The 16,866-nt window shown below is 49.4% G+C and overlaps 1 non-coding gene across 1 annotated transcript; it reads left to right on the top strand.

The window, feature by feature from the left end:
• Positions 1 to 16,481: 16,481 nt before the first annotated feature.
• On the top strand, positions 16,482 to 16,644 carry LOC123464314. The gene has a single exon (XR_006639540.1). It is a non-coding gene; the product is annotated as a U1 spliceosomal RNA (small nuclear RNA).
• Positions 16,645 to 16,866: the final 222 nt, after the last annotated feature.

The raw sequence follows: 16,866 nt of genomic DNA, 5'->3' as shown, positions 1-16,866 counted from the left end.
CCTGAGCCCATGGGCGGGCCGGGCGGGCCCCCACCCACCCCGGCCCGGCCCGGCCCAGCACTAGGCTTTTGGTGGCCTGGCCGGGCCGTGGTCTCCGCACACCGCGTCCAAGCTGAGCACGGGTGGGGCCGGAACTGGACTGCGGGAACAGGAGTCCCCCGTTCGGCTGCCGGCTTCTCGGGACCGCGGGCCGGGCCTGAAACCGTCTGAGCTCGGGCCGCCCGCACACCTGTCTGCCCGGCCCCGGCTCCGGCTTCGGCCGAGCCACCGGCCCGGTTCCGCCGCGTCGCTGCGCTGCGCTCCGCCCGCCCGAGCGCCGGATTCCCCGTGCCCGTCTGCTCGCCCGCCCGCCGCCGCCGCCGACAGCCGCTCGGCTCCAGCGCCCGAGGCTCGCGCAGCGCCTGCGGCTCGGTCCGGCGGCTGAAGGGTTAATGCGGCGCGCGCCCCTCCGGCTCCGGCTTCGGCTCAGGCTCCGGCCCCCGCCTCCCGCCCGCCAGCCCGCAGCGCCGCCCTCTCCCCGCCACCCCGAGCGCCCGCCCTTCCCATTGGCTGAGCGACGCTGAGCGCTCCCTGGGCCCCAGCCCCTCGCACCGCCGCCAAGCCCCCGGGACTAGCGCGCGCCGCGGAGAGGGAGCGGGGGAGGCATCCCTAGGTAAGGGAAGCACGGGGACAGGTGCAGCGCCTGCTGGGAGGTGGCCAGGCAGGAGCAGGCTTCCTGTCCCCTCCCGGGTTTGGGGACTGTGAACCTTGATGTGATGGGACCGGGACAGCCCCGTTATCCCTGGTTTCCCCGACTGTGCCCGGGACCGGCTTGTCACGCAGGGTGTGCGCTCAGAGCCTGCCGTGGGTGGCAGACGCGAGATCTACACTCTGCGAAGACCCGCCCGAAGGTCAAGGGGGAGATCCGGGAAATTGATAGGATAGGACAATGTGATGCCGTTAAAAAAAAATTAAAAACTGAGATAAGGGTCGGGGAGCCATAAGAGAGGCACGAGGGACACTCCCCTCCCGCGCGCGCGCGCGCGCACAAAGCAAGGCCCTCTTGGGGGTTATTTGAAGCTCTCCATGGGTGGCATATACAGAGAGAGTGACACTGTGACCCGCGCTGCGGCCTCCTCGCCGCGAGATCAAAGACAGGCCCCTGAGCGCGAGATTCCAGCCTGGGGATCCCCGTGTGCGAGCCGCTGGCCCTCCCTCGGTAGCGCGTGGCCTGTCTTGCGGGGCCCAATAGGCGGGCTTGGGGCCCTGCGGCGGCGGGGTGGCCCAGCCCCTCGGAAAACCCTGGCCTAGCCGCCGGCCCCTCCCCCCGCCAGCTGGCTCGCTCCAGCTGCATCTCCCTTATTTAGGCAAGGAGGTCTGAGGATGCTCAAGGGCCAGCAGTGTGTCTGCCCGCCGCCTGCCCACTGCCTGCCCATCGCCTGTCGGGATCCGAAAAAGGGGTCTTCGGCCAAGGTGTCCTTGGCTTGAGCAGCCCGGCAAGCCAAGGCTGAGAAGCGAGTGTTGACAGCTGAGCAGGCCTGGAGGCGGGGAGGAGCCGGCAGCTGAGCTGGGCCACTGGTCCCCTCCCCTGCCTGCAGCGGGGATCTGAGGCCTGTCTAGATGGATGGGGCCATATGGGGGCTCCTGAGGGCTTGCAGCTGCCTCTGTCCGCCGAGCCAGGGGCTGGGTCTTGTCACCGGGGAGAACCATCATGGGCTTGTTGGGGGGGAGGAACAAAGGATGGAGAGGCAAGCCAGCTGAAAGGAAGGAGGTACTGAAAGAAAGGTCTTCAAGAGACCACCGAAGCCTGACTCTCACCTTCCACCCAGGAGCAAAACCTTGCTAACATTAAGGCCAAATGGGGCCACCGGCCAGCAGATGACACCCGTTTTTATTTTTCGGGTGGGTGGGCAGTGACTCAGGGAGGCAGCCGGTGGGAGAGAAGGAGGTGGCTCTGCCAGCTGATGCTAAAAAAGTCCAGAGGCTCCTGCCTGCACAGTCATCTATCTCTCAGGTCCTCTAGACTTCCAGCAGCTTCCCTGCTCACACCCAAGATGCCCAGGGCCTTCCCTCACTGGTGACTTGGCATCGGGGACATCAACACATCTGGGTTCATGGCTTTCCTGCCCTCTGATCCACACCACCTACACTACACACGCACACCCTGCTGCTGGATTGGCAGCCCTGCGTGAGTGGAATGACTTCCCTTCCAGGACCCGGCACTGAAAGAAAAGTAAGAAAAGGCTGAATGGGAATGACAGAGAGGAGAACTGGAAGGAAAGGGGTCTCTGAAGCCCCTTCCCCCTAAACCAACGGGAGAAGGACAGTCAGGCCGTGAAAGAGACTTCTCATCTGGGCTGGCCATCTGACCCCCACAACAGGGAGCCCCATTGCTGGGACAGCCTTCTGTTCTTATCCCAAAGGAGAGACCCAGGAATCCGAGGGACCATTGGTCCTTCCAGTGAGAGAGAAGAAGGAATACAAAATAGACGTCCTGGGCATGGAAGCAAGGAGAGAGAGCTACTCCCCAGAGCTAAGGAAAGTCAAATGTCTGTTTGTCTTCTTACCCACCCACCCACACCCCCAGAACACACACACACACACACACACACACACACTCACAAGCCAATGCTATCTGCATATTTCTGACTACCTAGAGGCTCAGGTGAGAGCCTAAAGACCCCTAGCATCACCCCCACAGTCCAGAATAGAGAAACGGGGGATGGGGACAAGGATACGGAAGCCCAGAAATGGACAAGCTCTCATCCTTCCTGGAGGTGGCTGCTACCAGGTGCTAACAAGAGACCACCTCCCAGAGAAGACCCTGCGCCCATGGCCCACCACACATCCATCCCCCACCTCCAGACCCAGATAAACCAAGAGCATCCACAGCTCGCCCCGCCCCCACTGCAGGCTCCAAGAGCCACTTCCAGGGATCATTCCTGGGAAGAAGAGTTCTTCCCCACCCTGCCTGTGACTGAGGGAAGGGAGAGGCTGCCTTTATAGTGAGGCAGATAGGCTCCACCCAGCTCCCAGAGAGAGAGAATTTAGAGAGAAGTATGCCGAAAACATCCTGCCCACCCCACTCTGCTCCAGCTCAGCTTGAGGGAGTGTATCCAGGACTTCCTGGGAGGAAAAATAAGAAAAAAAATGGAAGATGCCCCTGCTGGTAGGCCCCCAAGGACAGAGCCAGCAGAGAGAGACAGACCAAATCAGGCCCAGGAGAGCAAGTGACAGTCACAGGAGACCAACAAGCAGTTCCAGTCAGATAGGTGCACGAGAGATAGCTGGTGGAAGACTGTCTGCTTGGAAGCCCCAGGGGAGGGAAACAGCGAGAGCGGTCTAGCATTCAGAAGGAAGCTTGGACTCCAATGGGGGAGGCACAATTTTATTTTTCTGTGCAACTGGGTTTTCAATAGAGATATTTTCAGGGTTAAGATGAACTTGCAGAAGAGAGTCAGAGGAGCTGAGTTTTCCCTCCAGAAGTAGACCCTGAGGACTTATTGAAAGCTGGAGAAAGAAGAGATGGGGAAGGAGGAGGAACCCACCTCAAACCCATAGCTAGAAGCAGGTGCCACCTGCAGCTCCATAGGCAGCAATCTGGCCAACCCTGGGCCCCATTCCAAGGCTTTCTGCTAACCAATCCGATACCCACCTTTGGTGGCCCATGTTCCTGGTTTGGTGGCGGCAGAGGTAAACATGAGTAGGGTGCTAGAGACTGGGAATCAGGAGACCTGACTTTTGATTCCAGTTCCTCTACCAGTCATGTCAATACCAGCCTAGGGGCTGGGCCCTGTGCCAGATGGTGTGGAGCACAGGAGGTATAAGCCCCTGTCCCCCTTCCAGGAATTCACAGTCTGGAGACGCTCGAGAGAGGTGGCAGGCAGACGGAACCGTAAGGTCTCTGGTGAGTGCTGTGGGGTACGAGGAGCTTGTTTCAAATGGAGAGGAGGCTAGAGAGCCTGAGGAGGGGTGAGGTTTTGAAGCAGGTCTTTGCAGGTTGAGGCAGGGCAGGGAAGAAGTGGATTGTAGGTAGAAGGGACACCATGGGCTGAGGTATAGAGACAGGAGAATGGAGACGAGGTCTAGGGACAAAGCAAGGGTGGGGACAAGGAGCGGTAAGCTGGTACCATTCATCGACAGAGGGCTGAAGAGCACACATGGTTTGTCGTCTGTCGTCTGTATGTACCGAGGGGAACTGTGCTGGCAGCCACAATGTATTATCCAGCCTTCATCCGGACCAGCATACAGCAAGTCTCCAAGAAAGGTCTGTTGAATTAATGAAATGTGTAAATAATTTGGAGAAACTGAGGCAGATATGAGGCATTCTCACAAACTACTGGTGCGCGGCTGCCATCCCCAAACCCTGCGGCCTGCAGAGACCCGTCCACTGAGCCAGCACCCACTGTCTCCACCTGCCTCCAGACTGGAGGTCAGAAGGGCCTATTTCCCCATGCCTGGTGGCTGTCCTGGAACCCCAGCTCAGATTGGGGCCACATAGTCATGTGAAGCCTTTTGGCATCATGGCTGCTGGATTCCAAGGGCAGCCAACTGGATGGACCTTTAATGACTGGGACTTGAAAGCCACACAAAACAAGTTCTGTGTGGCCTGTCAGATTTGGAGAAAAAACCTACCTCTCCCTGGAGGCAATGTCACTATGTGTTGGGAGAAAGGCTCATACAATGCGATGTGTTGGCCTGACTACTTTGGAAAAATATAATTGGCCAGGCAGTGCCATACAAGAATCCAAAGGAGAGATGCCCAAGACTCAAACCAGGTCAGAAGTGATGCAGTGGGGGAAGAGGGGTCATTGTGTAAATTAAGGAGCATCACTACATCGCACTTTCCTTACCTGTAAAATGAGCCCAAACAAGCTGGTGTCTGGGATCCTTTCCAGCTCTGACAGTGAGCGATTCCTTAGTTCTACAAGGCTACTCTCTCCACGCCTGAAGGACTCTTTCTTTCCTCTCAGCACCCATCCCATCCATCCCCTGCCTCTGCTCTCAGCCTGCCCCTTCCAGCCAGGGTCTACTCCACAAACAGCACCGCGGAGCAAGCTACACCCTCCTTTCAGAGTAAAAGCAAGGACAGGGAAACACTCCGGAGACTGACACATCAGACCCCCCACGCTTCCTGGAAGCCATCCATGCAGGGTCTGCTGGCAGCCAGCGAACGGAGGTGATGGCTTCCACCCACAGGGAGAGCACAGTCTCAATGGGCATGAGTTTGAGGGCAGCCTTGGACTACAGAGTGAGTTCCAGGTCAGCCTGGGTTAGAGTGAGACCCTACCTTGGTGTGTGGGTGGGGGGGAAGCATCTAGGGCTGGAGAACAAACATAGTTTAGTGGTTAAGGCATTTGCCTGCAAAGCCAAAGGACCCCAGTTCAATTCCCCAGGACCCACGTAAGCCAGATGCACAAGGGCGTGCATGCATCTGGAGTTCATTTGCAGTGGCTAGAGACCCTGGCGTGCCCATTCTCTCTCTCTCTCTCCCTCCCCCCCCCCTTCTTCTCTCCCTCTACCTCTTCCTCTCCTCTCTCAAATAAATGAAAAAATAAAAAAATTTTTTTCAAAGCATCTAAATGGGAAGGCTATAGGACATAGATGTCATGAAAACAATCAGATGAAGGGAGTTCAAAACAGGGAGGCTGTGTATGGGCAAAACAGGTTCTCCCGAACACACAAGAAAGGGGTGAACAGCTTCATAAAGCCAGATGCCTATAGGACTCAGATGTGGGTCCGCTCACCAGTCTGTTCTTGCTTCAAGTGAGAGAAGAGAAAAAAAAAAAAAAGCCGCCCGTCTGTTTACTCTAGCTGAGATCCTGTTGAGTTCCAAGTGAGGCTCTGGAACTCACTGGGTGGTAGAAGACCCAGACGTGGGAGCCACTGACTGCAAAAGGGACCCTTATAGTAAGGGGGCTAAATGCTGGTCTGGAGGCCACACTTGGACATCTTCCTTTAAAAATATATTCACAAAGATGGAGGAGATTGCTCAGTGGTTGAAGGTACTTGCTCGCAAACCCTGTAGGCTGGGAATCACTTCCTCAGTACCCACACAAAGCCAGACACACAAAGTAGTGCATGTGTCTGGAGTTTGTTTGCAACAGCAAGAAGGCTTGGCTCTCCCATTCCTTGCCCCCCATAAATAAAAAAAAATTGCTTTTTTCAAGGTAGGGTCTTACTCTAGCCCAAGATGACCTGGCACTCACTCTGTAGACTCAGGCTTCTCCTTGAACTCGTAGCCTTCTCAGTGCTGGGATTAAAGGCATGTGCCACCATGTCTGACTAAATAAACATTTTAAATATACATATAGTTCTTTAAAAAGCACCTAATATGTAGCCAACATGATCCTAAAATATAGGTTTGTTTTGTTGTCTATTTTTGTTTGGCTGGTTTTATTGTTGCTGTTGAGAGATAGGGTCTCACTACGTAGCCCAATGTGGCCTTGAACTTTCAATCCTCCTGTATTAGCTTCCCAGGTGCTAGAATTACAGGTGTGGGGCTGGAGAGATGGCTTAGAGGTTAAGGTGCTTGCCCACAAAGCCTAAGAATGCATGTTCCAATCTCTGGGTCCCAAGTAGCCAGACACACAGTGGTGCAAGATGCAATGTCGCACATGTGCACAAGGGGGCGCATGCTTCTGGAATACCTTCACAATGGCTGGCACATCCACCCACCCACCCACTCACGCTCACTCTCTCTCTTTCTGTCTCTCTCTCTCTCTCAAAAATAAAATAATGGTGCTGACGAGATGGCTTAGTGGCTAAGTGCTTGCCTGTGAAGCCTAAGGACCCCAGTTTGAGGCTCAATTCCCCAGGACCCATGTTAGCCAGATGCACAAGGGGGCACATGCATCTGGAGTTTGTTTGCAGTGGCTGGAGGCCCTAGCGAGCCCATTTCTCGTGCTCGCTCGCGCTCTCCCTCTCTCTCTCTCTCTCTCTCTCTCTCTCTCTCTCTCTCTCTCTCTCTCCCTCCCTCCCTCCCTCTCTCTGTCACTCTCAAATAAATTTTAAAAAATGAAAAAAATAAAAATAAATAAATAAAATAATAATTTTTAAAATTTTTAAAAAGAATTACAGGTGTGCACCACCCCACTTTTGTTGTTTTGTAAACTGCTCTCAGAGTTTGTAAGACCACTGCTGCTTTGACAAAGACTTAGGGTGTTGGTTACGGTAGCGTTGAAACCCCTGAAAAATATTAAAATTAAAATATCATGCTTTAAACTGCCCTGCTTGGGAAGCTGCCTTAGGAGCAGATCCCAGGCTCAGTTGGCAGCTCAAAGCCTTCAGCAGAGGTGGAATTGTGCCTCTGTCCACGGTGCTGAAAGTGGCAGGCTCAGCAAGGAAAACAGGAAGGGCTTCCCAGGTAATCGAGACAAGGGCCCTCTTCCGGACACTGTGAACTAAACAGCCACCCCAAAGCGTGACAATGATTCTGGAACTGGATCATGACTCCAGGAAGCAGCACGTGCCACAGCCAGAGCTGATTTGCTCTGGGGGCTGAGGACAACAGGTCCCCCGTGCATACAGAACGTGCCTACCACCCTCACCCTCCCAATTGACACCAGGAGACAATGTGAATTTGTCCCTGATTTATTTGCTTGTTTGCACACATGTGTGTGCATTGGTGAGTGGGCACACCAGGGCCTCTTGCCACTGCAGATGAACACCAGACACTTGTGCCACTTTTTTGTTTGTTTTTTCGAGGTAGGATTTCACTCTAGCTCAGGCTAACCTAGAATTAACCATATAGACTTAGGGTGGCCTCGAACTCATGGCAATCCTCCTACCTCTGCCTCACAAGTGCCAGGAATTAAAGACGTGCGCCACCACACCCAGCTTGTGCCACTTTTTGTGTCTGACTTATGTGGATGGCTTGGGAACTGAACCCTGGGCCAGAAGGCTTTGCAAGGTTCAACCAGAGATCCTGTCTGGAAAAGTTTGGTGGAATGCAACTAATGAAGAAGGATGACACCTGACATCAACCTCTGGCATAAGCACACACACGCGCGCGCACACACACACACACACACACACGCAAGCACACATGCACATACAAACATCCTTCTACTCAGAAAAGAGAGAAATGGTGGTGGGTCTCCTGGCCCTAAGTCAAATGATTCTGCTACCACACCAAGACAAGTTGTGAGTTAACATCAACAGCTAGAGAATTCAAGGAATGTGTGTGTGTGTGTGTGTGTGTGTTCTGTAGACAAAGAAGAGGCTATGTCAGCTCTCCACACCAACGCTGGAACAACTCAAAATTCATAGCCTAGCTCTTGGTGTGGGTGGGGAGCGAGAGTGGGAATGCCAGCCTAATACTGGGCTCCATGTCCTAAAGGGTACCTGCCCTCCCCACAGATCACTAAGCATCTAGAGAATTCAAGTCCAATCTGATGTCCCCCACACTGTCATCTCCCACGCCTCCCCACAGAGTTATCCATCATGTTCTCTGTGCCCCACAGTTACAGGACACCCCGGGAAGTAGGAAGGCTACAATCCAGCCCTTGGCCTTCCTTGAAGAGTAAGTAAGCAGCTGGGGAGACAAAACACTCACAAGATAATATTATGGGAGTCAAATACAAATAACAGTGTCTAATGAGAGTAGTCACATGGTCCTGTGTCCCAAACCCAAGAAATGGCGCTGTCCATGAGTGCTCTGGCTTTAAAGTAGGGGAGGTCCATTTCAAGGCTGGAAGTAGAGGAAGGCACTGCAACCCATCCAGGCTGAGAGCTGTGGTCAGAGACTCACTCTAGAGACCACAAGGGAGGGGAGCTGGCAAACATGGGCAGATGACAGCAGGGGCCCATCAAAGTGTGGGGGCTCAGAATGACCAGGTAGAGAAGATTTGGTTCTTTGCCCCAGGATACGAAAGGCCCAAAGGGCTGGAGAGATGGTTTAGCAGTTAAGGCACTTGACTACAAAGTAGGTTCAACTCCCCAGAACCCAAGTAAGCAGATGCACAAGGTGACTTGTGCACACAAGGTGGCACACACCTCTGGAGCTTGATTTCAGAGGCTAGGGTTCCTGGCACACCAACTCTCTCTATCTCTCTCTCTCTCTCTCACTCGCTTGCTCGCTTTCTCATTAAAAATAAATATGTAAGGGCTAGAGAGATGGCTTAGGGGTTAAGGCGCTTGCCTGTGAAGCCAAAGGTGTCCTCCCTGGGAGGTGAGGAAAGGAAGGGTCCACCTAGCTAATCACCGGGGCTGGTTGCTACGGAATTCCCACCTTGGGCATACTGGATGGCTGCTCAAAGCCCTGGTTCCCAAGGGACCCAGCAGCACAGCAACCACAGCAGGAAACTGGGCCAGCTAGAAGGACTGAGGGAGAGGAGGTGGGAAGGAAGCACAGGGCCTGTCAAAGTGTCCCTGGCAGCTCTCAGTCTCACGTCTGGGGTCATCCTGGAGCCTTGCACAGGCACGTAGGGTGGCAATTCTATCTCCAGAGCCTGACATAGGGCCCTGACAGTCATCACTCAGGGCACCTCACTGGCCTGCACATCCCCCATTCTAGTGCTGGATCCCAGAAATGAAGAGCGGCTTCAGGTCCCTGTGGATTTTTTTTATTTTTTTAATTATTTTTTTGGTTTTTGAAGGTAGGGTCTCATTCAAGCCCTGGCTGACCTGGAATTCACCATGAACTCAGGTCTCAGATCAGCAGTCTTGGGGAGGCCTGGAACTCACAGTGATCCTCCTACCTCTTCCTCCTGAGTGCTGGGATTAAAGGTGTGCGCCACCTTGCCCGGCCCTTGTGGATGTTTGTAACAGTGTTTTCAATGCACAGGGACCCAGAGAGGAGGTAGATCCAGTGAGGGAGCCCCAGGACAAGCTGCTCATGTGTACACACACGCATACACACTACCATCACATGCAGTTATATACTGTTACAATGTTTGAAATGTTTGAATCTGCCCCCCCATAATTCCTGTCTCGAGATGCTAGCCCCCAATGTGATAGCACTGACGTCTTAGCTGTGCATTGTAGTACGTGCCTGTAACCACAGCACTCTGGAGGCTGAGACCAGAGAATTTCAAATTCAGTGCTACATGGTGATCTCCAGGCTAGCCTTAGCTACAAAGCAAGCCCTATACCCCCCCCAAAAATTATTTTTGTTCTTTTCTTTTTTTCCAGGTAGGGTCTCACTCTAGCCCAGGCTGACCTGGAATTCACCATGTAGTCTCAGGCTGGCCTCGAACTCACGGTGATTCTCCTACCTCTGCCTCCCAAGTGCTGAGCATTAAAGGCATGTGCCACCACACCTGTCTCCCAAAAATAATTTTTTTTAAGAGGTTGGGTCTTTGAGCAATGAAATCCTGAAGGTGGATCCCTCATGAGCAAGGTTAATGCCCATATAAAATGAAAACCAGAATCCCCTAAAGCTGGAATCACTGCCAGGACACAGCAGGGAGGCTTCCCAAGACTGCTGAGCCACAAGGCTCCCATCAGGCCAAGGGTCAGAAGTCAGCATGACCCTGGAGCAGAGCGGGTCATGTCAGGGCAAGACGCACAGCTCACCTCAAGGGGGGGACAAGAGATGGTTTATTCTGGAGCCAAATATGAAAGACCATGACTCAGGACCACAGATTCAAGCTACCACCAACCCCATGTTCCAGCGTGTTGACTTCATGATGGCTTCATGGTTAACAAACAAGAGAAAGTCATTAAGCAAGGGGCTTCTCAAATACACTGGTGGACAATGGTGGCACGTCCGTGATGGGAGATACTAACTGCTATCTGATTGGATCTGAGGCCTGCTTAAATTCATGCCATGGAACTGAAAATCTAATCCAAAAAGCCTATAGCTGGGCTGTAGACACATCTCGGCAGTTAAAGGCACTTGCCTTTAAAACAGGACAAGGAAAATAGCCTAAGGTGATTTGGCTCTGACCTTGCAACAGTCCATCTCTCTGTGATCACAGGGGTTCTATCAGTCCATTCTGCCTGTTCAAAGAAAGTTAGATACAGTGCTTTTCAGGAACTTTAGTTCACAGTTCCCCCTGTTGGCTGGGCATGACATTTTGTGCATGAAGAGGCCAAATATTAATGTTTTGCATAGCTAGGAAGGCTCACTTCTAGGATCTAATATAGATGAGGCTGAGCAGTAGGTAAAAAACTATCTTCAGAGCCAGGCATGGTGGCGCACGCCTTTAATCCCAGCACTTGGGAGGCAGAGGTAGGAGGATTGCCATGAGTTCAAGGCCACCCTGAGATGACAGAGTTAATTCCAGGTCAGCCTGGACCAGAGTGAGACCCTACCTCAAAAAACAAAACAAAACAACAACAGCAAAAAAAAAACTATCTTCAGGAGAGAGGAGCTGCTGATAGAGCCATTAGGGAAGAAACTCCTGGATCATGTCAAATCTATTAGTCATTATGATCTGGGCTTGAATATTTGTTTATTTATGGTAGGAAGAGAAAGAAAGTGAATGAATGGGTTCACAAGGCTTCCTGCCACTGTAAACAAACTCTAGAATGTGCTACATTGTGCAAGTGAATTTACATAGGTTCTGGGAAATCAAACTCAGGCCATCAGGCTTTGTGAGCAAGTACCTTTAACTACTGAGCTATCTCTCCAGCAACTGATTTTTTTTTTTTTTAGTAGGGTCTTGCTCTAGCCCAGGCTGACCTGAAATTCACTATGTAGTCTTAGGCTTGCCTGGAACTCACAGTGACCCTCCTACTTCTGAGCGCTGGGATCAATGGTATGTGCCACGATACCCAGCAAAGACAGAAAGAGAGAATGGTGGGCCCCAGGCCTCCAGACACTGCAAATTAATTCCAGATGTATATGCCACCTTGTGCACCTCAAATTCAGGTCATTGGGTTTTGCAGGCAAGTAAGTACCTTAACAGCCTTTTTTTCTTTGTCCTCTGTATCTGACATAACATCTACATGTGACATATAATAAATCAAGAATATTAGCTGGGTTCCCAAGGGTTTGTTTGAACTGCTTTGTGAACCAGCCCAGTCTCTCTACTCCAGATTCTACCCCTGGATAACTAGCTCAGCTGTCACTCAAGTAAGAAAGCTAGGAACATTGGAGGCTGGCAAGAGCTGTGAGACACACTCATTGAAGCATTCACTTTTGGAAAAAAAAAAATAAAAGATAAAAGAATATTAGCTGGCATGGTGGCACACACCTTTAATCCCAGCACTTGGGAGGAGGAAATAGGAGGATTGCTGTGAGTTTGAGGCCATCCTGAGACTACATAGTGAATTCTAGGTAAGCCTACCTTGAAAAAAAAAAAAAAAAAACTAAGAATATAGTCTGATCTAATAAAGTTAAAGCAGCAAATTAGGGAAGAGCAGGCATTTTAAACAAGTAAAAGTAATGCATTTTAAAACTAGACTGACCATATATTTCTTCCTGTGTTCACAGTTGTTATACTTTATTTGGTGTTTGAAATACTTAAAAGAGTGTATCACAGGCTGGGAAGATGGCACAGTGGTTAAAGGCACTTGCTTGCTTGCCAGCCAATCCTGAAAGCCAGATGACCCAGGTTCAATTCCCCAGTGCTCACGTGAAGCCAGATGGACAAAGTGGCACAAAGTTGGTTTGCAGTGGCAGGAGGCCCTGGCGTGCCCATATAAAAAAAATTTAATAATAATAAAAGAATTTATCTTTGGGGTTTGTTTGTTTGTTTGAAACAACGTCTCACTCTAGCCCATGTTGATCTGAAACTCATTCTGTATGTAGCCCAGATCAATCTTGCACTCACAGTGATCCTCCTACTTTAGTCTCCCATCATGCTTGGCACAATCATTTATTTTCTTCCAATTCTCATTTTTCTTTTGACCAGTTTGCTTCCTTCGATATAACCTCTTGCACAGTGGTTAACTCTAGATCTAGGAAAAATTACTCTTTAATATACAAATAGTCATAACTCTGATTTGTAGATAATTACTTGATCTATATTATCATCTTGGTATTGTACCTGATTCTAGTGTGGGTAAGTAAATGTGCAGTAACATTACAGAAGAAATCAGATAATAATACAATATCTTGTAAAAAATTGTCTTTTTCTACATGCCAAATATTTTAGTGACAGGCATAGAAACAAAAGCCAGACGTGGGCTGGAGAGATGGCTCAGTGGTTGAGGTGCTTGCCTGCAAAGCCTGATGACCTGGGTTCGATTACCCAGTGTAAAGCCAGATGCACAAAGTGACACATGCATGGCATCTAGAGTTTCTTTGCAGCAGCTGAAGGCCCTGGCATGCCCATTTTCTCTGTCTGTCTCTCTTCTGTCCATATCCCTCTGCTGGCAAATAAATAATATTTCTTTAAAAGGAGAAGGGCTGGCATAGTGGCACAAGCCTTTAATCCTAGCACTTAGAGGCTGAGGTAGGAGGATTGCCATGAGTTCAAGGCCAGCCTGAGACTACATAGAGAATTCTAGGTCAGCCTGGGCTAGAGTGAGACCCTACCTCAAAAAAAAACAAAATAAAAATAAAAATAAATTTAGGGCTAGAGAGATGGCTTAGCAGTTAAAGCACTTGCCTGCAGAGCCAAAGGTTCCAGGTTGAATTCCCCAGGACCCACATAAGCCAGATGTACAAGGTAGTATATGGGTCTGGAGTTCATTTGCAGTGCTAGAAACCCTGACTCAACCATTCTCACTCTCTTGCTCTCCTTTATATGCAAGAAAGAGAGAGAATTGGCATGCCAGGGCCTCCAGTCACTGCAATCAAAATCCAGACACATGTGCCACCTTGTGCATATGTGCAACCTTGTGTATCTGGCTTACATGGGACCTGGAGAGTCAAACATGGGTCCTTAGGCATTGCAAGCAAGTGCCTTAACTAAGCCATCTCTCTAGCCCTCTAGTCCTATTTTTGTATCTTGTAAAATCTTTGTATACTTTGGCATTTTTAATTGTCCAATAGATTTAAATTTATCTTGGTATAGGTTTAAATGGTAAAGATCATGCTAATTTTGGGTTAGTAAAGCTACAAATGAAAATATACTAGTTTTTTCACTAATCACACTTTTGTTGTGACTGTTTGCTTATTAAGGATGCTACTTTATTTGAACTAAGGTTTCATAATAGTAGGATTTGTTTTATTGTCATGTATAATTTGGTTTTGGGCTTTTTTTTTTTTTTTTTTTTTTTTTGGTTGTTTGGTTTTGGTTTTCTGAGGCAGGGTCTTGTTCTAGCCCAGGCTGACCTTAAACTCACAGTGAGCCTCCTACCTCTGCCTCCCAAGTGCTGAATTTAAAGGTGTGTGCCACCATGCCCAGTTTTCATGATTTAGTATAATTTGGATATAAAACAAAATTCTAGTTTTAAATTGACACATTTATTTTAAACCTTCTAAAAAGAACCCCATTCTGAATACCTTCCAGTGAATTGTTGGCCAAGGAGGTCCCTGATGTCCCCAAAACATTATAGGTCATTGCTGAGACCCTTGGTTTCCCACCAGGAATAGATGGTAAGACCCTATTACTGAAGACTCTACATACTTGGGCTGCAAGGTCATTGAGAAACCCTGCTGGAGCTGAGCTGAAAACCTCCTCCATGTAGACCAGCTGACAGAAAGCTGGAAAAAGCCATGCTGCATGCAATTCAATGGGAGAGAGAAAAATCACCAGTGACAATAATCAACAGTGGACACTGCAAGCCTTAAATTTGACCAGCCAGGCCAAATGAGCCAACTGGCACAATAGTGGCATGTCTATTATGTCGTAAACCAACTGCCCTCTAATTTGACTGGAGGCCTACTCCATAGGAGAGAATACATCCCTGATACTGAAAACCTACAAATGGGGTAATCATGAGCCCTAGGGGTGTAATGTCTGCTGCTGTCTGTCTAAAATGTATATACTATGCTCACCAAACTGACCAGTAAGCACTTCTTTTAATGTTCATACCCATATGTTAATTCTACTCTCACTTTTGGTAGAGAACCTTCTCTTTTCAGATGGCAGTGACCTTGGGATGACTCAGAAAGCATCATGATGCTGATAAGAAGTGATAGAGGAGTGCTCAGCACTGCGGTATTTCTATCACACCTTCCAATACTCAGGGTCCATTGTGGAAGAGGTAGCAGAAAGAATGTAAGAGCCAAAGGAAGGGTAGGACTCCTTACAACGTGCTCCTCCAGACACAAGATGGCCTGATATCCATGACCTCACAGTGTGTGATAGTACCTACACAAGACCATCATAATATGAAGAAAAGATCATGACATCAAAATAAAAGAGAGACTGATTAAGAGGAAGAGGGTATATGATGGAGTTTCAAAGGGGAAAGTGGGTGGGGGGAGGGAATGAATTACTATGGAATATTGTTTACAATTTTGGAAGTTGTCAATTAAAAAAAAGAACCCCATTCTGAAATACTTTTTGTTTGTTTGTTTGTTTGTTTGTTTGTTTGTTTGTTTGTTTGTTTTTTGGTGTTTTGTTTTACACTAGCCCAGACTGACTTTGAGCTCACAGCAATTCTCCTGCCTTATTCTCTCAAGTGCTAGAATTAAAGGTGTGTGCCACCACACCCAGCTTGAAACATTTTAAATGGTTAATCTGTATAGCTCTGTAGCAAGTATTTTTTTTTTTTTTTAGAGAGAGAGGGAAAGAGGGAGGGAGAGAATTAACACACCAGGACCCTCAGACACTGAAATCAAAGTCCAGATGCTTGCACCACCTAGTGGGCATGTGCAACCTTGCACTTGCCTCATCTTTGTGCATTTGGCTAGCGTGGTGGGATCTGGAGTCCAACATGGGTCCTTAGGCTTCACAGGCAAGCACCTTAACTGCTAAGCCATCTCTACAGCCCCAAGTATATTGTTAATATTAAGTATGGTAGGTACTCAAGGAAGGCTAAAAGCAGAGATAAGTCATTGCATCAGTCTTTGGAATTTAGGAATAGTAAAGTCTGCAGGATCAGCCCATGCTCCTCCATCTCCTGATGAGGGTAACTGTCTATGAGGAGTGGATGAACTCTGGAGCAGGAGACATCATGTCCTAGAAGCCAATCTAAGCATTGGAGACTTATTGTGAAATTAGAATTGAGACAACTTATTAAATCAAATCTTGATTATTTATTATTATTTAATTATGTATATTATTTTTTGTTTAAAATTTTAATTATGGGGCTGGAGAGATGGCTTAGCAGTCAAGGGGCTTGCCTGAGAAACCTAACGACCCAGGTTCAATTCCCCAGGACCCACATGAGCCAGATACACAAAGGTTGCACATGCCACAGGGTGGTACATGCATCTGGACATCTGGAGTTTGTTTGCAGTGGCTGAAAGGCCTTGGCACACCCATCCTCTCTCTCTTTCTCTCTCTCTCTCTCTCTCTCAAATATTTTTTTAAAAAAATCAAAAGAATCTGGCCAGGCCAAGCATGGTGGCTCATGCCTTTAATCCCAACACTTGGGAGGCAGAGGTAGGAGGATCACCATGAGTTCAAGGCCACCCGGAGACTACATAGTGAATTCCAGGTCAGCCAGGGTTAGAGCGAGACCCTACCTTGAAGAGCCAAAAAAAAGGAATCTGGATACTTACCTGGCAGGGAGATGCCATGATCACGAATGTGGTCTTCCCAGGGCATGGCTTATCCATTGCACTCTGTGTGTGCTGACCCCTGCGATTTCCCCAAATGCAGGAAACTCGACTGCAGAATTTGTGGTAGTGGGGGACTGTATTTGTGCTCTTCCCTGGAAAGAAAGAAACAGAGAGAGATAGAGAGAGAGAGAGAGAGAGAGAGAGAGAGAGAGGGAGGGAGGGAGAGAAGGAAGGGAGGGAGGGGAGGAATCTGGACTAACTTCACAGTTTTAATTTATAAGACCCTTCACTTGTAAGTCAACTTGATATGTCAACACTGTGAAGGTGTGTGCATGTGTAGACAATGCACATGTATAAAAGAATGGAGAGATTAAATA

The sequence above is a fragment of the Jaculus jaculus genome, chromosome 10 (genome assembly GCF_020740685.1).
Source record: "Jaculus jaculus isolate mJacJac1 chromosome 10, mJacJac1.mat.Y.cur, whole genome shotgun sequence".
Taxonomy (NCBI): Eukaryota; Metazoa; Chordata; class Mammalia; order Rodentia; family Dipodidae; genus Jaculus; species Jaculus jaculus.
Note: the sequence above shows the minus strand (reverse complement) of the source record. Positions and strands in the feature narration are given on the sequence as shown.